Here is a 15,791-nt window from a genome sequence, read left to right as displayed (position 1 = left end):
CTGTTGAGTCTATTTGCATATTAGGGTTTTATATATATAAACTAGAGGCCTGGTGCATGAAATTCATGCACTTGGGGGATCCCTCAGCCCGGCCTGCACCCTCTCGCAGTCCGAGAGCCCTCAGGGGATGTCCAATTGATGGCTTAGAGCGGGCCTAAGTGGTCAGTCAGACATCCTTAGCACTCCACAGAGGCAGGAGAGGCTCCCACCACTGCCACTGCATTTGCCAGCTCTGAGTCCGGCTTCTGGCTTAGCAGCACTCCCCCTGTGGGAGCACACTAATCACCAGGGGCAGCTCCTGAGTTGAGCGTCTGCCCCCTGGTGGTCAGTGCGTGTCATAGCGACTGGTCATTCTGCCATTCAGTTGATTTGCATATTAGCCTTTTATTATATAGGACTAGAGGCCCGGTGCACAAAAATTTGTGCACTCGGGGCCGGGGGGTCCCTCAGCCCGGCCTGTGCCCTCTCGCAGTCTGGGACCCCTCAGGAGATAACGACCTGCTGGCTTAGGCCTGCTCCCGGGTGGCAGAGGGCAGGCCCAATCCCTAGGTGCAGCCCCTGGTCGGGCTCAGAGCAGGGCCGATTGGGGAATTGGGGTGCCTTCCCCTGTCATGCACAGAGCAGGGTGGATCGGGAGGTTGCGATGCCACCCTCAGTCACGCTCAGGGTATAGGATAGGGGTCCAAGCTCTCTAAATAACTGAAATATTTTGTTTTGAAAACAAATTATTTGATTGGGGGTGGGCAGTGGTGAGGACAGGTGGGCGGGTCATGCCACATCACTGCCATGATGATGCCTCCTGATTTAAGACCCTGCTAGTTATTTCCCCTGCACCATGCAAGAGCCCAAGATCCTCCAGCACACCAAGTGGCGGGCCCAAGCCAAGGTGCGGTGACCAACATGGGCACGGGGATGGTGGCCAGGCTCAGCCTGAGGCTGCTGCTTCTGGTGCTGTTTCTACCCACGCAGATTCATTCAGACGTTCCTTTGCACAGCACACCAGAACCTCCTGAACCCACAAAGATATCCAAACGTGCCTTGCAGTTCGCAGCCAGTCTCCTTGTGGTCTTGCTTGCCCTTCTACATCTCTACCTTTAAGAGACTCGGGCCAAAAAATATCTACAGTTCACCAACCCATATTCTACAGCTCCATCCATATGGCATCTTGAAGTACCATGTGACAAGGAAAAACAGGTCTTCATCAAATCTACTAATTACTAATCTACCAATGCAGAAAATATTGAGAATCTCACATTGGGCTGGTTTAAAGAATATCTGCAGGTCTGACTATGTAATCCCTGCCCCTGTGTAGTCTCCTTCCACAGTGTTCCAGCACAACTCCTGACGCTTCCTCTGAAACTCTCTGCGAGCGTCCTACCACCTCACTAATGGGTTCTTGCACTCAGGGTCTGTGAGTGCTTGACAAAGTCAGAAGTGGCTTTATTTTAAAAGGAAGCATGGCCAGTCAATGAGGCAGGACCGAGAGAATGCCACTTTGGCAAATACATGATAGAGTAATACGTGTGGCCTTTCCTGTTCTCTCCCTCTGGAGTCACAAGCCGCCACGCCGTGGACATCCCTGCGGAGAGGCCCATGTGAGGAGGCCCCTGGGAGTGAGCTGGGGGCAGAGGCTGCAGCCCGCACAGCCCTTGCCACGACTGCGACCCCAGGCGAGAGCTTGGCCGAAATCTCGTGCGTGACCTGCGCCAGAGCAACCCAGCTAAGCTGCTCCTGCGTTACTGAAACCTCAAAAGAACTGTTGTTTTAGGTGGCCAAGTTTTGGAATAACTTGTTGTGCAGCAAGAGATAACTAACATAATCTAAGCTTCATTTGTATTTTATAGATGAAAACATTTTATGCAGCGTCCATACATCATTTTGTGCTTCTTCATTTATTCCTTCTCATTAAAATGATTTGGGTGTTGTTGTTTTTTTACTAGAAACAGTCCTTGAAAAAAAAAGGAAAAATATAAGTTAAATGTGTGGCATGAATATTTTTAGATACGTTAAACACTTTTTCCTTACACCTTGAGGAGGTTTAGGAACAAGGAGAGTATACGAGGGGAATTTTGATGGCTTCTGAGGTGTGACTGAGGGTTTTCCGTCCTGGCCTATACTTATTTGAAATTCTGTTAAATCTATTATTTAGCAGCATTGCTGTGTGCTCACTTTTCTCATAAGACTTCATTCACAGTGTTTGATCGTCCAGCTCCCTTCTTCATACCCTCTGGCGTGGTTAAATATTGAACTGAACTTGAACTAGAGAAAGTAAAAATTCATCGCTAGTCTTCCTACATAACATTCTTGTTAGAATCCTTGATGAAGTTTTCTTTTCATTAAAAAGGTATTTTCTGGACTCAAAAAATATTGCCCGATTTTGAGCTTCCAACCCTTGAGGTGTTCTCACAGTGGCTAACAGCCCTGATTCCTGACAAAACCCTGCGACTCCTGAGACAGCAAGTGAGAGAGGTTAGCAACTGTGACGATGCCAAGGAATAGCAAACACACACTTTTTGGCACTGTGCTCTACCCATCTGAGTTCTTTGGCCCTGTGTTTCCCAAGTCAGTTCTAATGGCACCTAATGCGACAAAAACCAGGGACAAGACTTGCTATACCCCGCCTGTTTTCAGGTGTGGCTTACAAGTTTGTACCTTGCTGCAATATTGTTTTTTGTTCTTTTTCCAAGATGGCAGAATTTTATGATTCTAGTAACACAAATACAACGTGTACACAATCTGTCTATTCATTTTCTTCGCTGTGCAGCCTGGCATTGGGATTGGTGACTCTGATGGCCAGCTGGGCTGCTCTTTCCACAACGGCTTTGCGGTTTTTTGAGGAGACGTTGTGAGCAGCCTCAGCACAGTGAGATTTATTGCTCATCAGCACTTCAAGCTCCTTGACGTTATGGACCAGGAACTCCCGAAAGCCACTGGGCAGCATGTGCTTTGTTTTCTTGTTGCTCCCATAACCAATGTTGGGCATCAAGGTCTGGCCCTTGACTCTTCAACGCACCCTATTGTCAGTGCCTCTGGGTTACTGCCAGTTCCGCTTAATGTTGACATATCGGTCTGACTGGTGCCGGATGGACTTCTCGGTCCTCTTTTTGACCATCTTGGGTTTCACCAGGGGTCTGAGGCTAGCCATGATGCCAAGTAGGAGATGGCTGCCACCTCCGCAGGCAGCGCCAAAGAAGAGAGGGGCTGCAATATTGTTTTGCGAGATTTGCTTTTAAAGTTCTCTGAGACAGGATTTACTTTCTTTTGATGATTTGTACACTAAGTCAATAATACCAATAATCAGTCTATTTATTCAAGGTGTGCTCCACTCAAGGTCTTTACCAAGTTTTCCTAAAAACCCAATAAAAGATACTGAAGGGCCACAGGAACGTTGGCTTTGATGAATGACTTGTGGAATCCAGATCGTGACTCTAAAATCACAACTTTCGAATACCTATGTTTATTAAATAACACACTTCCCAGGTTTCCTAGTAATCCATATTTCAAAAAAATAATGTTACTTACATGCTTTGTAACATTATTTTGAACTAGGACTTTGGTTGTTACTGTCCCCACTTTTCATTCTTTCTTATTGCTTTATCTCAACAGTTATTGCCCACACATTATTTCCACGAAAGCCGCTGCTTTTTCGTCCATTGTAGATGTTTCCCTTCACTGTGACAGCTTTCAGGCAAATTTGGAGTAACTTCCTTTTCCAGGACCCCTCAAAGCACAGGCACCGCTCTGCAGAGACCACAAATCCCCTCATTGTTATTGAGTTAATTGCTGACTGTTTACTGTCCTGCACCCACCTAAGTAAAAGAAGTATGTTTTGGCAGTATGTCTATCATTTTACTTTTTATCCAAGCCCAGAGGTTCCCCCGCAACCCGCTTTTCTTCCTCCCGCCTCCCTAATCTATCACCAATGGAGTTCATATAACCCACTTACTTCTCCTCCTTTGATTATAATGTATAAAACAAGGTACAAAACTGCCATTCTCCAGAGCATTATTCCAATACGGTGAGGTCCTGCTTCCTGGCAACTGTCGAAAGTTTGGCTCAAATAAACTCACAATTAATTCTTTACAGGTTTGATTTTTTTTTTTAATGTTAACATAGTATCCCTAACTTAAAACTTACATGCTAATTTTTTGAGAATTCAGGCCAACCACAGAAACCAAAAATTTCATGATACCACAAACTAATGATAACTATTAGTAGTTTCATATTAATATATCAATTTCGATTTTCTTCTCTGAAGTTAAATGTTTTTAAAAACATGTATTAATAGCAAAAGAAAAATAAATTCATATCAAAAGTTTCATTTGTAATAAAATGTTGTCTTAGTGCTTAGACCCCTTGTCCCCTTCTCATGCCTTGCAGATAAATACTGTGTTGTTACAACGCCTCCTGAATCCTCATTTGACAGTTTGCTTTGCTCTAACTCTCCCTCCTCTGTGAAATTAAAAATCATCTCCTCCAAACACCATCCAATGCTTCTATCTCCCTAACAACATCCTTACCAACTGGCTATCTGACTTAAAAATAGAGTGTTTTCTAAATAGTTTGAAGTTGAATCATGATTTGCTTATAGTCTGTTCATTTGGCTAAATGCAAGATTAGCCAAATGTAGCCTAGATTTTATCAGGTTGAGTCCTTCTCTGTTTATTTTAGGATGAATTGGGAAATGAGAAAAGCTTTAAATAGCCACAAGGAAGAAGCATAGCCCTTAGGTGTTAGCAGCCCAGGGCAATTTTCTGGAGGTCTAAGCTACTTAGAATTCCCAGGCTTGTCCACCCACATTGCATATCCCAGTTATACAATCTCTTGCAGTCCACTTGACCAGTGTTTGTATCATTTTCTCTCACCTACAATAAATAGATGTTCATTTTTTTAGCCATGGCCCAAATAATACTCATAGTAAGTTAATAATTATGAAAACTTATTCCAAAGATTGTACTTATCTGGATTACATTCAAGCCGCATCACAAGGCTGAAAGTTGAGTACAAGGATTCTCCACATTCTACAGATGAGAACCTGAAGCTCAGAGGTGTGGGAGCCCTGACCACAGGATGTGAGCACACACACCTTCCCCACGCACACTGCCTCCCTGGGGACTGCGGAAGCACAAAACTGGGGGAAAGCAAGTCAATCACTGAGTATGGTTTCTGTTCCAAGCAGCCCAATGGCAAACCAAAATGTTTTTATTTTATTTATCAATTCTGGGAGAGAGAGAGAGAGAGAGAGAGAGAGAGAGAGAGAGAGAGAGAGAGAGAGAGATTGATTGATTTGTTGTTCTACCTTTTCAAAATCCATTGGTTGACTCTTGTATGTGCCCTGACCAGGGATCAAACCCATAACTGTGGTATATCAGGACAAAGCTCTAACCAACTGAGCTCCTCGGCCAGGGCAAAAAACAAAATGTATTTATCACCTCAAATTACAGGCTAATTACTTCTCTTTTGCACACATTTTAGCTTTTCTCATACCCCCTAAAGGCCCAAAGGAACACACAAAGAGAGAATACTAACAAAGCAACTCATTGAGAGAACGAAAGATACAAACATAGAGAGATGAGAGAGAGAGAGAGAGAGAGAGAGAGAGAGAGAGAGATAACTGATAAATAGTTAAAGGGAGTACAGAGATCCATTTGCCAACAGCTCCCACCACCATTCCTCAATGCCAAGAATTCTTTATAGCTCCTTGGTAGAATATTATAGTAATTCTGGATAACTAGCAGATCTCTAAGCTGATAGGAATGGGAAAATATAACTTTTATTCTGATTAATGTCAAAGAAAGGTAAAAAAAAATACTGTGGGTTTAATGCCCTCACGTTTTTCTTAAAACACCAATTCTAGACTTTGAGGTTCGCAGCATGCTGTTACACACAGGCTCACCTAGGGCCTCTGGGATTTCTGTGAGAATTTGTTTTTGTTTTCCTAAAGCTTTCTGATCCCAAGGAATGTTGCTTAAGGAGCCCTCGGAAGAGAGGGCAGGACCACCCTGCTGCCCTCCTCTCCGTCTGGAGAATCCCCGTGCCCCGAGGAAGCCTGTGCAGTGAAGAAAGGGGCTCACAAGTCTTCCCAGCGGGTTCTACATGCAGGTCCTGATCTATCATTTAAGGAAAGGGATATCTATTTCTATAAAATAATGGAAACCAGATCATCAAATAGACATAAATATCAGCTAAGCTGCATTCTAACCTCGAAAGATCTTCATTCAAACATTCATGATAGAAGCACGCTCTAAGTCATGTGGCATGAGGAAGTCTTCGTTGTCAGTTTCAGCCTAAGGTCGATATAAAAGCAGTAACAGAAGTTAAGAAGACATTTGCAGGACAGCTGTGTTTTCCCAGGATCTTTGTATCGCATTCACCTGAACCATTTTTTTACATGCACAGTCCCTGGCCTTCACTTCAAATCTAATAAACCGGAATCTCTTGGTAAACTACGCTTTTGAGAAGTTCCTCAGGTTACACCTTGGACACTAAATCACTGGTAGTAATGTACTGTTTTTCCAACAGCACAATGGGCAGCGTCTGGTGAGAAGAAGCCCTCGAAGTCTCGTGCTCTGATGAGTCGTTACTGCTTCTCTGGCATAGCTACATCTCGCCTTCCCAGAGCTGGTCCTGGGACAGTCTGGAAAACGTCAGAAACGTATTCTTGCTGCTATTGTTATGTAACCCTAGTTGGCATCACCCTAGAAGTACTACACACTCACCCCAGTGTCAGTGACCCCCAGGCCCCTTCCTGAGGCCCTTCCTCCTTTACTGACTGACATAATGGGGTTCGGTCTCAGGAGAGCACAGCCCCTTCTCTCTCTGTTCTTAGCCTCACATCCCAAGAACATTGGATCCTTAGCCTGCCTGAGAAGCAAGTATCGTGGGCGATTCTCTTCTAACGAGCTATTCGTGAGAACCCAGGAAGGGAAAGCCTTATCCCTAAAACTTATCCCAATGAGACAGCTCCCTCTGAACCTCCAGTTGGAGTGCAACAATGCCATTGGTGCCAGCGGTGATGCCAGAAGCACGTTGTAATCCTGCATCCTTCTCTTCTATGTGACAAAATAACTTCCAGGGATAACAACACACTGAAACGAAAAATAATCATGGCTAAGAAGGAAATGGGGACAGTGGGAAATTCCTTGTTTTGAGCTTTATAAGCATAATTGTGCCCATAAAAACCTAAATAAGCGTTATGGTACAAAAATCACATTACATCAAAACTATATTTACACTAACATATTTTTAAAAAGGGAAATAAATCCTATTCCCACATGTTGGATCATGGCAGTAATGAATGATATTTGTTGATTTGTGAATGATTTCATGTTCATGTTCCAAAAAGTAGATAGCCATTTGTAGATTTGTCCATTTATCTTCACTCATCATTGAGGGGAACTTTGTATTATTTCAGTTTTGAGGGTTGTTTTTTTTTCACATGAAGCAACAAATATATAAAAAGTTAGGAAAAGTCACAAACAGCCAATTTTTTTAAATCCCATTTCACAATAAATTTCAAAAATTATAATACTTTTAACGTTGGGGTCCATTCTAGTTGCTTTCAAAAATCCCCACAGTTACAAGAGTGGCCCTAGGAAGGGGAGGCCAAAGCTATGGCTTCCTATCCAGTATTGACAATTCATCTATAGTTCTTCAAATCCAGATGCAAGCAGGCATTATTCTGGTGTAAGGAATGCTTCTTAGTGACATAGTTCATATGCTCTCCTTACCAAGTTACAGGGAACCAGAGTTAACTAAATGCCAAATTCTCATGCAGAGGTAGAGTGGGTTGCCCCCACTCCAACATCTCGCCTACACAGTCCTGGAACAGAGAAGCAACATGACAAAAACCTTTAGGTATATTCATTAGGTAATATGGCATAAAGTTGGATTAGAGGGAGTAGAGACTATTAGAGGTTGGTGAAATAATGTAATGATAGGCAGCATTTCAAATAACGCCATTGCCAATGGGGATAAAAAAAGTAGGAAGGGAAAGGTTAACAGCTGGTTCTGAGACCCTTCCACTAGCTTCAGGAACATCTGAGGATTTGCCATGTGCCAATCCTCCTTCAACATTAACTCAAGGAATTGTTAGGGGTTTATACAACTGCACACAAGATAAATGAATTGTTGACTGAAAACCGGCTGCTGAAAATTTGCCAGAGCAAGTGGCCCCATTTCATTGACAAATTATTTTTAAGCCGTGAGTGTTGGTGAGATGCCTCTGAGAATGGGAGCTAGTCCCATGCGCCTGTGGTAGACTGTGCCATGCCGGGGGAAAGGTGAAAGGACTCGAGATGCAATGGCCCCTGGCATGGGTTGCATGCACATACTGTGCCTGATGTCTCCTGGCCATATGCATCCCCCGTGCCATGTGACTGACATGTGGGCACTGCCTGGAAGCTGGAGACCACCCTCTCCGGGCGTGTCTTGAGCAGAGTGCCTTTCTGTCCTGTAACTCATATTAAAAGTCAGCCTGATGAAGGGGAAGCCTGTTGTATGTCACGAGTTAATCAATCCGAACCAAGAGCACTATCGCTAGTCCCGCAGGACAGGCATTTCAGATGCAAAAAAAAAAAAAAATAACAGTAAGGAAGAACTGATAAAACACAGTTACTGATTGGATAGGGGGATGAAAATTGAAATATCCCATTGCAATTACTGGCAGAATGGCAGTTCCACTGATAAGGATATTGGCATGGAAGACACCATTCTGTTAACTTCAGTTTAGGAAATACTGACTATAAAATGCTGTCAGCCCACCCAAATTGATCTCAGAAATGAATGGGAGCTGAAGACAGAGAAGAAAATCATCAACAGAGATGTGATCACTGAAGGCTTGAGCTAGGAAAACGAGCTAAGCAGTGAAAACGGAACTGCAGGGAATGCTAGCAGAGTACGGAAAGAATAGCAAGAAGAGAAGAAGGTGTAACAAGCTTTACTTTTTATTGTTCTCTAAAGTAGTCTTGATAAACATTAAAACTGCATTATTGTCCAATCAGAACATTATCAGAAAACATTAGACTAATGTTTTTTAACATTAGACTAATGTTTTTTAACATTTGCGAGTGACAGACTTATGCCCAAGGAAAATACATATGCACACAAATGTACAATACTTCACAAACAATTTCTGTGGTTCATGAAACCCTTGAAAGCCATCCAGGGCCATTATAGCAACCACAGGGACCACTATGAAACTTGTATCCTGGAGGACGCTGGCTACATTTCTTCCCAGGACTTTTGATCATGCCTTTCCATAGATCCACAATGCTCTCCCGTCTCCTTTCCACCCTTCAAAATCCATATCTATTCTCCACCTGCTTCTAAACCTAACAATCTGCCCTGAACTGATCTGCCCCTCCGCAGAATCCTCTATTTGCACAATATATGTGCTCTAAGACGGTCACAAGAACTCGCTGTTTTGCTGGTCTGGGAGTTAATATTGTCTTCAGAGCACAAACTTTGCACAGAGTGGGTTTCCACTTTTGTAATCTGTCTGTATTATATGGCTTAATTTCCTGGTTAAGTCATAGACATTTGGTCTCTTTATAGACTTTTCCAACCTGTAAACTCTCTTAAATTAGCTTGCCTCCTCTAAGGTCACTTTATTATAACTGACATTTCACATGTACTGTAGGACATGGTCCTTAGGCTTTGATTAGTCAGGGGAAATGTTCTTGGGCCATATCACAAAAATAGCCTGCAGAAGGAAAATGGCAACAGCTGGGTAGGGAATCACATCTCTTTTAAGTTAATAGAGTCAAGCATTGCCTTAACTGGAAAACATCCTATTCTCCTTGTATTTTTTCTTTCTGTGTCCAGATACAGACCCTGAGGCACATGGTGATTTCCCGAGTCCCCATAATGTATCTGTGAAGCTGTCTCCGACGCCCACACTGAACTGAGAGTGGGCAGCTGGGGCCTGTACAGAGTGTCTGGATCCTAAAATGCCACTAAGTAAAAACAATACAAAATGCTGAATGTCAAGAAGTGGATAGGGAAACACTTCCTTAATAAGTAAACAGAATAAAAGGCCTGTGTAATCCTAAAGATCTAACTATCTGACAAGAAGAAAGTCATAGCCCTAGCTAGTTTGGCTCAGTGGATAGAGCGTCAGACTGCGGACCGAAGGGTCCCAGGTTCGATTCTGGTCAAGGGCACATGCTCGGGTTGTGGGCTCGATCCCCAGTTGGGGGTGTGTAGGAGGCAGCCAATCAATGATTCTCTCTTATCATTGATGTTTCTCTCTCTCTCTCTCTCTCTCTCTCTCTCTCTCTCTCTCTCTCTCTCTTCTCTCTCTCTCTCTCTCTCTCTCTCTCTCCCTTCCTATCTGAAATCAATAAAAATATATATTAAAAAAAAGAAGAAAGTCATTGCCTAGGTCAGATACAATCACCAAGATGAAAGGAAGTGGCCAACGAGATATAAATCTGGAGGCGAAAGGGAAGGGAAAGTGTCGCCCACTGGGATTGATTCATCATTATTAAAGACAACAGCTGACATGAGGGGCCAATGTTGGAAAGATGAAGATGAGTGCATTGTAACGGTTTTTCCGTAGGTAGAAGGCAGGGATGTTTCCCTGGCAACAAGGAAAAGAGCAATTTGAGAAACTTGAGGTTATTGTATTTTATTCTGGCAAATCTCACTCCGTCTGTGGACCAGGAGATTTGTCATAAGCATTTGCTAAGAGCCCCAGTCTCTTATGTGCATGAGCCTGAGGGTAACTAAAGGTAAAAATCAGAGCTACCGCCTCTGGGGAGTTTAGTGAACTTTGGCAAGATGCTCACACTTTGCGGAGAAGTGGTGTAAAGAGCTAAATGGAGAGTTAGGGCATCTGGAATAAGACAGATCTGAATTTGCATCTCATTTCTATGAATTGCCAGCTATGTTACCCTAGAGAAATTACTTGCCCTTTTAAAGCCTCTGTTTTCTTATCTTTAAAATAAAGATAATAATAGCTTTTTCACAAGGTTGTTATGATTGTCAAATGGAAAAAGGTATGCAAAGCATTTAGCTCAATGCCAAGACCACAGTATATAGGATACTCATTTAGCCATATTATCTCATTTAACCCTCACATGCAGTGGTACAGGGGAACTGAACTCTGGCACTGGGACATCACCTCAATATATCATTCAAGAGATACAGAGCAGAACAAAATAAACTGATGAAAAAAATAGATCCAGAGACAGAGAAGCATGGAACAGATTGACAAATTTCATAGGGGAGGGGGTAGGAAGGGCAGAAAAAGATTTTTAAAAAAATGTACATGCATAACCTATGGACACAGAAAATAGTGCAGTGAAGGCCTGGCGGGGGTGGTGGTGGTGGTGTGGGTTGGAGGGGATCAATAGGGAAGGGGGCGGGGGGGAGGGAGAGAACATCTGTAGTACTTTCAACAATAAAGACAAATTTTAAAAAGAGAGAGATAAAGACAGTGTAATAAAAAGAGACTGAAATGGGTTCCAGCAAAAGCTAGAAGATAAATACAGCAAGTCACATTAAAGCTACCTCTGGGGTGGTTTCAAACCCCAGGCCAGATAAGTTTATGGAATGGTGCAAACAATGGCTATAGAAGTTTAGAGAAGGGCAGAATTACCTAAGGAAGAATCCAACTGTTGTAAAACCTTAGCTTGACCCTAAACTGGAAGATTTGAGAGCTGAGGGCAAGTGAGGCAGCTGTCTGGGGACAGAAGACATGAACATAGCCTCCAGGCCGACCTAAATCAGCATCTGGAACAATAGTAACTAATTAGGAGTCTGGTCTTAAAATGGAAGGAGTTAGACGCAGGGGTGGGCAAACTTTTTGGGTGGGCAAACTTTTTGAGTTGAGGGCCACAATGGGTTCTTAAACTGGACAGGAGGGCCGGAACAAAAGCATGGATGGAGTGTTTGTGTGAACTAATATAAATTCAAAGTAAACATCATTACATAAAAGGGTACAGTCTTTTTTTTTAGTTTTATTCATTTCAAACGGGCCCGCAGGCCGTAGCTTGCCCACGGCTGAGTTAGAGAATAAAGGTGTGAGAATTTTGGAGGGCTGAATTTTAAAATTATTTGGAGGGCTGAATTATTAGCCAGAACTTATAACATGTGGCACCATCAAATTGCTGTTTATACTCATTAATTAGACGTGGAAAGTTAATCTTGCCTGGTCTCCAGGTAAAGCAGAGAAAAAGGAAAAAAAAAAAGGCAGGCTTATTTGGGGTAGTAAATTCCACTGAGCAGACTGTCGTGGTGCTGTCAGCCTATTGCATGCCCACCCTCAATGGTTTGAAGGTTGATGACGCACACTGTGCAGGAAAATGGATCGGGTGCTATGAAATGCAGGTGAAGTACATGATGAAGAGGTGGGTCCCTGTGTGGGGTCAGTAGCTGGAAGGGAGGACACCCCCCTCGACTCCTAGGATGATGGTTATGAACAGGACCAGCGGTGGATGCAGAAGATCCACTTGTCCAGCTATTTTTGCATCTAGAACACAAACACTTTTTTGCAAGGAATATCCACATTATGTTTATTCCTCTTCTGATCACTGCTAACCTGCCACCTATAGCCTGTCCTTCCTGCCCTTTGTGGTCTGACACATAACCTCGTCACAATCAAGGCCTCAAGCCCAGAGTTATGATGCCTGCCCTGGCCTCCGAGAGAGGGAATGTGGGGAGGAAAGGTGGTGGGAGGAAGGAAGATTCTGACAAAGAGCTTGGGAGATCAGCTTCCACTAACCTCGGGAGAGAAGTCCCCATGGAGGGACCCGACCGATGTGAGTTACCAGCACCTCCCTAAAACACCTGAACCCCCTATGGCCAAGGCGGACTAACTCAGACAGATTCACCCCGTGAAGAAGGAGTTCGGTAGCAGCAAATGCGATATAAGAATTGGCTACAGGTTTCTATCGAGCAGTGAGGCACATTACAAACTAAGTCGAGTGTGGTCTCAAACACCAGCCCCCGCCCCTGTCTTGCCCTTTCGTGGTCCCTGACTTCAGTTCCTCAACCAAGATTTAGTCCACTTTTTTAGTTAGGATACGCCCTTGATCAGGAATCCAACCAGCATTTGGTACATACCTGGCCAGCGTGGCTCAGTGTTTGAGTGTCAACCTATGAACCAGGAGGTCATGGTTCGATTCCCAGTCAGGGCACAAGCCCAGGTTGCAGGCTCAATCCGAGTGAGGGGTGCACAGGAGGCAGCCGATCAATGATTCTCTGTCATCATCAATGTTTCTATCTTTCTCTCCCTCTCCATTCCTCTCTGAAATCAATAAAAATATTTTTTTTAAAAAAAGTAGCCACAGTAAAGCAGAGATTAAGCCAACCCCCAACCTATGAGAAACTCCAGCTAAGATTCTAGGAAAACACACTCTTTTCCACACCACCCAGCCCTGCACATTGAAGGCCTGTGTAGAGAAGTAGAACATCTGAGATCATGATTCTAGGCATCGCTGTGGAAGTGCACACTAAGAGTTGGCATGGGAGAGGAAAATAAGAGTCCAGAAACCCAAGCTACACTCCTAGTTCTGTCCCTACCCAGCTATATGACCTAGGGCATGTCACTTTAAATTCTTTGAAGCTTATAAATGAAATGATTGCATTTGAACTTTTTGAGGGACATTTTCTGATCTAATACTCCATAAATCTTAACCTCTATTCTAAATTGTCTTTTTAAAATATTTCCATTTTCTACCAAAATCCCCTGTCCCAAAAAGTTTTCTTTGTTGCCTCCTGTATTTTTCTTGCACAAATAAAAAGGGCAAACATCCGCTGGCTACTTACCAGATGCCAAGCACTGTCTCCAGTATCCCTAGCAGATCAACACTCATTTTCATTCTTATGTTATAGGTGAAAAGCTGAGGCTTAGAGCACTGAATGATTTGTTCAAGTTTTCATGACAACCTGGTTACACAAATATATTTTTAACCAATTGGCATGACTCTAGACCAGCCGTGGGCAAACTACGGCCCGTTTGAAATGAATAAAACTAAAAAAAAAAAAAAAAAAAAAAAGACTGTACCCTTTTATGTAATGATGTTTACTTTGAATTTATATTAGTTCACACAAACACTCCATCCATGCTTTTGTTCCGGCCCTCCTGTCCAGTTTAAGAACCCATTGTGGCCCTTGAGTCAAAAAGTTTGCCCACCCCTGCTCTAGACCCCAAATGTATCCCTTTTTAATGCTATCCCTCTCTCTATATTGTCTCCCCCAAGCCACACCACAAGCATGGAGGCTGTACCTGGAGGAATTATTTGTCTACTATTTTATAACATAAATAGAGAAGACAAGGGAAGTGAAAAATTTCATTAAAAAGTCTTTGTTTAAATAGCTAAAGGGAGATACAGCAAGAAAAGATGATTAATAAACAATGAAATAGCCAGTCCTCGAGCTCTAAAAACAACACCCAGAGAATGGCCAGCCATTTTAGTTCTTGGACTGCTTCATTTTATAAAACATTTGTTATATATTTAAACCTCATTCTTATTGTACTTTGGAAAAAATGAACCCCCCGATGGTTGAGAAATATTGTACCCTGGTATCTGGTAAACAGATCCCCAGTGAGTATTTGCTGAATGAATGAATGATTCCTTAACGATGTCCTTCACCTGACAACATGGCAATTGTGCATACCTACAACTTTCACAGCACGCTCTGATCCCCAATCTTCAGGGCCTCCAGAGCTCAGCTGGAAAGTCTCCCACTTAGGAAAAGAATTTATCAAATTCTCGTCATCATTAGTGCCACCAGCCCAGCACTGGGGCCTAACTTTTGGAGATCCCTGCATTATTGCGATTGATGTTTAAGATTGATAGAGTTCCCACATTCATTTCTCATTCTTTGCTTTTGCTAAAAATAATCATTGAGAATTTCATAACTGTAAGCCTCTACAGTACATAACGTGTAAATAAGCATAATTCCTGCCAAAATAAATATTCTAAATCTCCGTGGAAGGAAGATAAGGTTTAATTAGAATACTCAAGGCAGGTCGTTCCAGGTGAGGGAGGATGAAGTTTGCTACTGTATGAAAGTGCACCACCACCCACACGCTGTGGACTGGCAGTCCCAGCCACCTCCCCTCTCCAACTTGGCAGGACGCCTGCTTGTGAAATCCAGGACAAAGATCAGATCCACACAAGACAATGGTTCTAAATGATTCTAAATTACACCAAATTTGGAGAATTATGATGTCAAATTATTTTCTACTGTCTGACAAATTAGAGCCTTTGGGGAGAATAAAACAAGAAGGAAACTTGTTATTCCAGGAGTTACTCTGCTGTTATTCCAAGAGTTTCAGCTGAAGAACTTCATTCATACAAATAAGAATAAATGTTTTGTAACAAAGTTCTGGAGGAGCACCGAGGAGCAGTGGGTGGCACCAGGTGCTAAATTAAAACACCCTCATCCCCAATGACATGAACACGTTAGTTTTCTGACAAAATGTTCACATTTTTCTGTCACTGTCCTCAGTGTAGAAGTAGCAAATGAATCCCCACAAATCAGTTTACATCCAGTGGGGATCTTAATTTTTCAGTGTCAACCATATTTATAAGTATAAAACCAATTCCCGTGGTTTAAACATTTAATTGATTCATCCTCACTTCATTATCAACTATGAACAAAAACGAACAGAATTTGCTTCTAAGATTCAATTTTTCCACTAGTACAGAACCATATGCAATTGAAATAATAATAGTACTCTTTCTCAATGCTGATAGTTCTGGACCCAACTCTATAAATCTCTTCCATGCTCTGGGTTTGTAATTTATTCTCAGGAAGGACATTATACTTTGCATGTT

The 15,791-nt window shown here is 42.8% G+C and overlaps 1 protein-coding gene and 1 pseudogene across 1 annotated transcript in view; one reads left to right on the top strand and one right to left on the bottom strand.

The window, feature by feature from the left end:
• The window catches only part of MC2R (melanocortin 2 receptor), a 63,888-nt gene that overhangs the window by 33,773 nt on the left and 14,324 nt on the right, over positions 1-15,791 (top strand). The gene's annotated exons all lie outside the window — the stretch shown is intronic.
• Positions 2,691-3,181, bottom strand: LOC132239039 (large ribosomal subunit protein eL32-like; annotated as a pseudogene).

Source organism: Myotis daubentonii, chromosome 8 (genome assembly GCF_963259705.1).
Source record: "Myotis daubentonii chromosome 8, mMyoDau2.1, whole genome shotgun sequence".
NCBI classification, from domain to species: domain Eukaryota; kingdom Metazoa; phylum Chordata; class Mammalia; order Chiroptera; family Vespertilionidae; genus Myotis; species Myotis daubentonii.
Note: the sequence above shows the minus strand (reverse complement) of the source record. Positions and strands in the feature narration are given on the sequence as shown.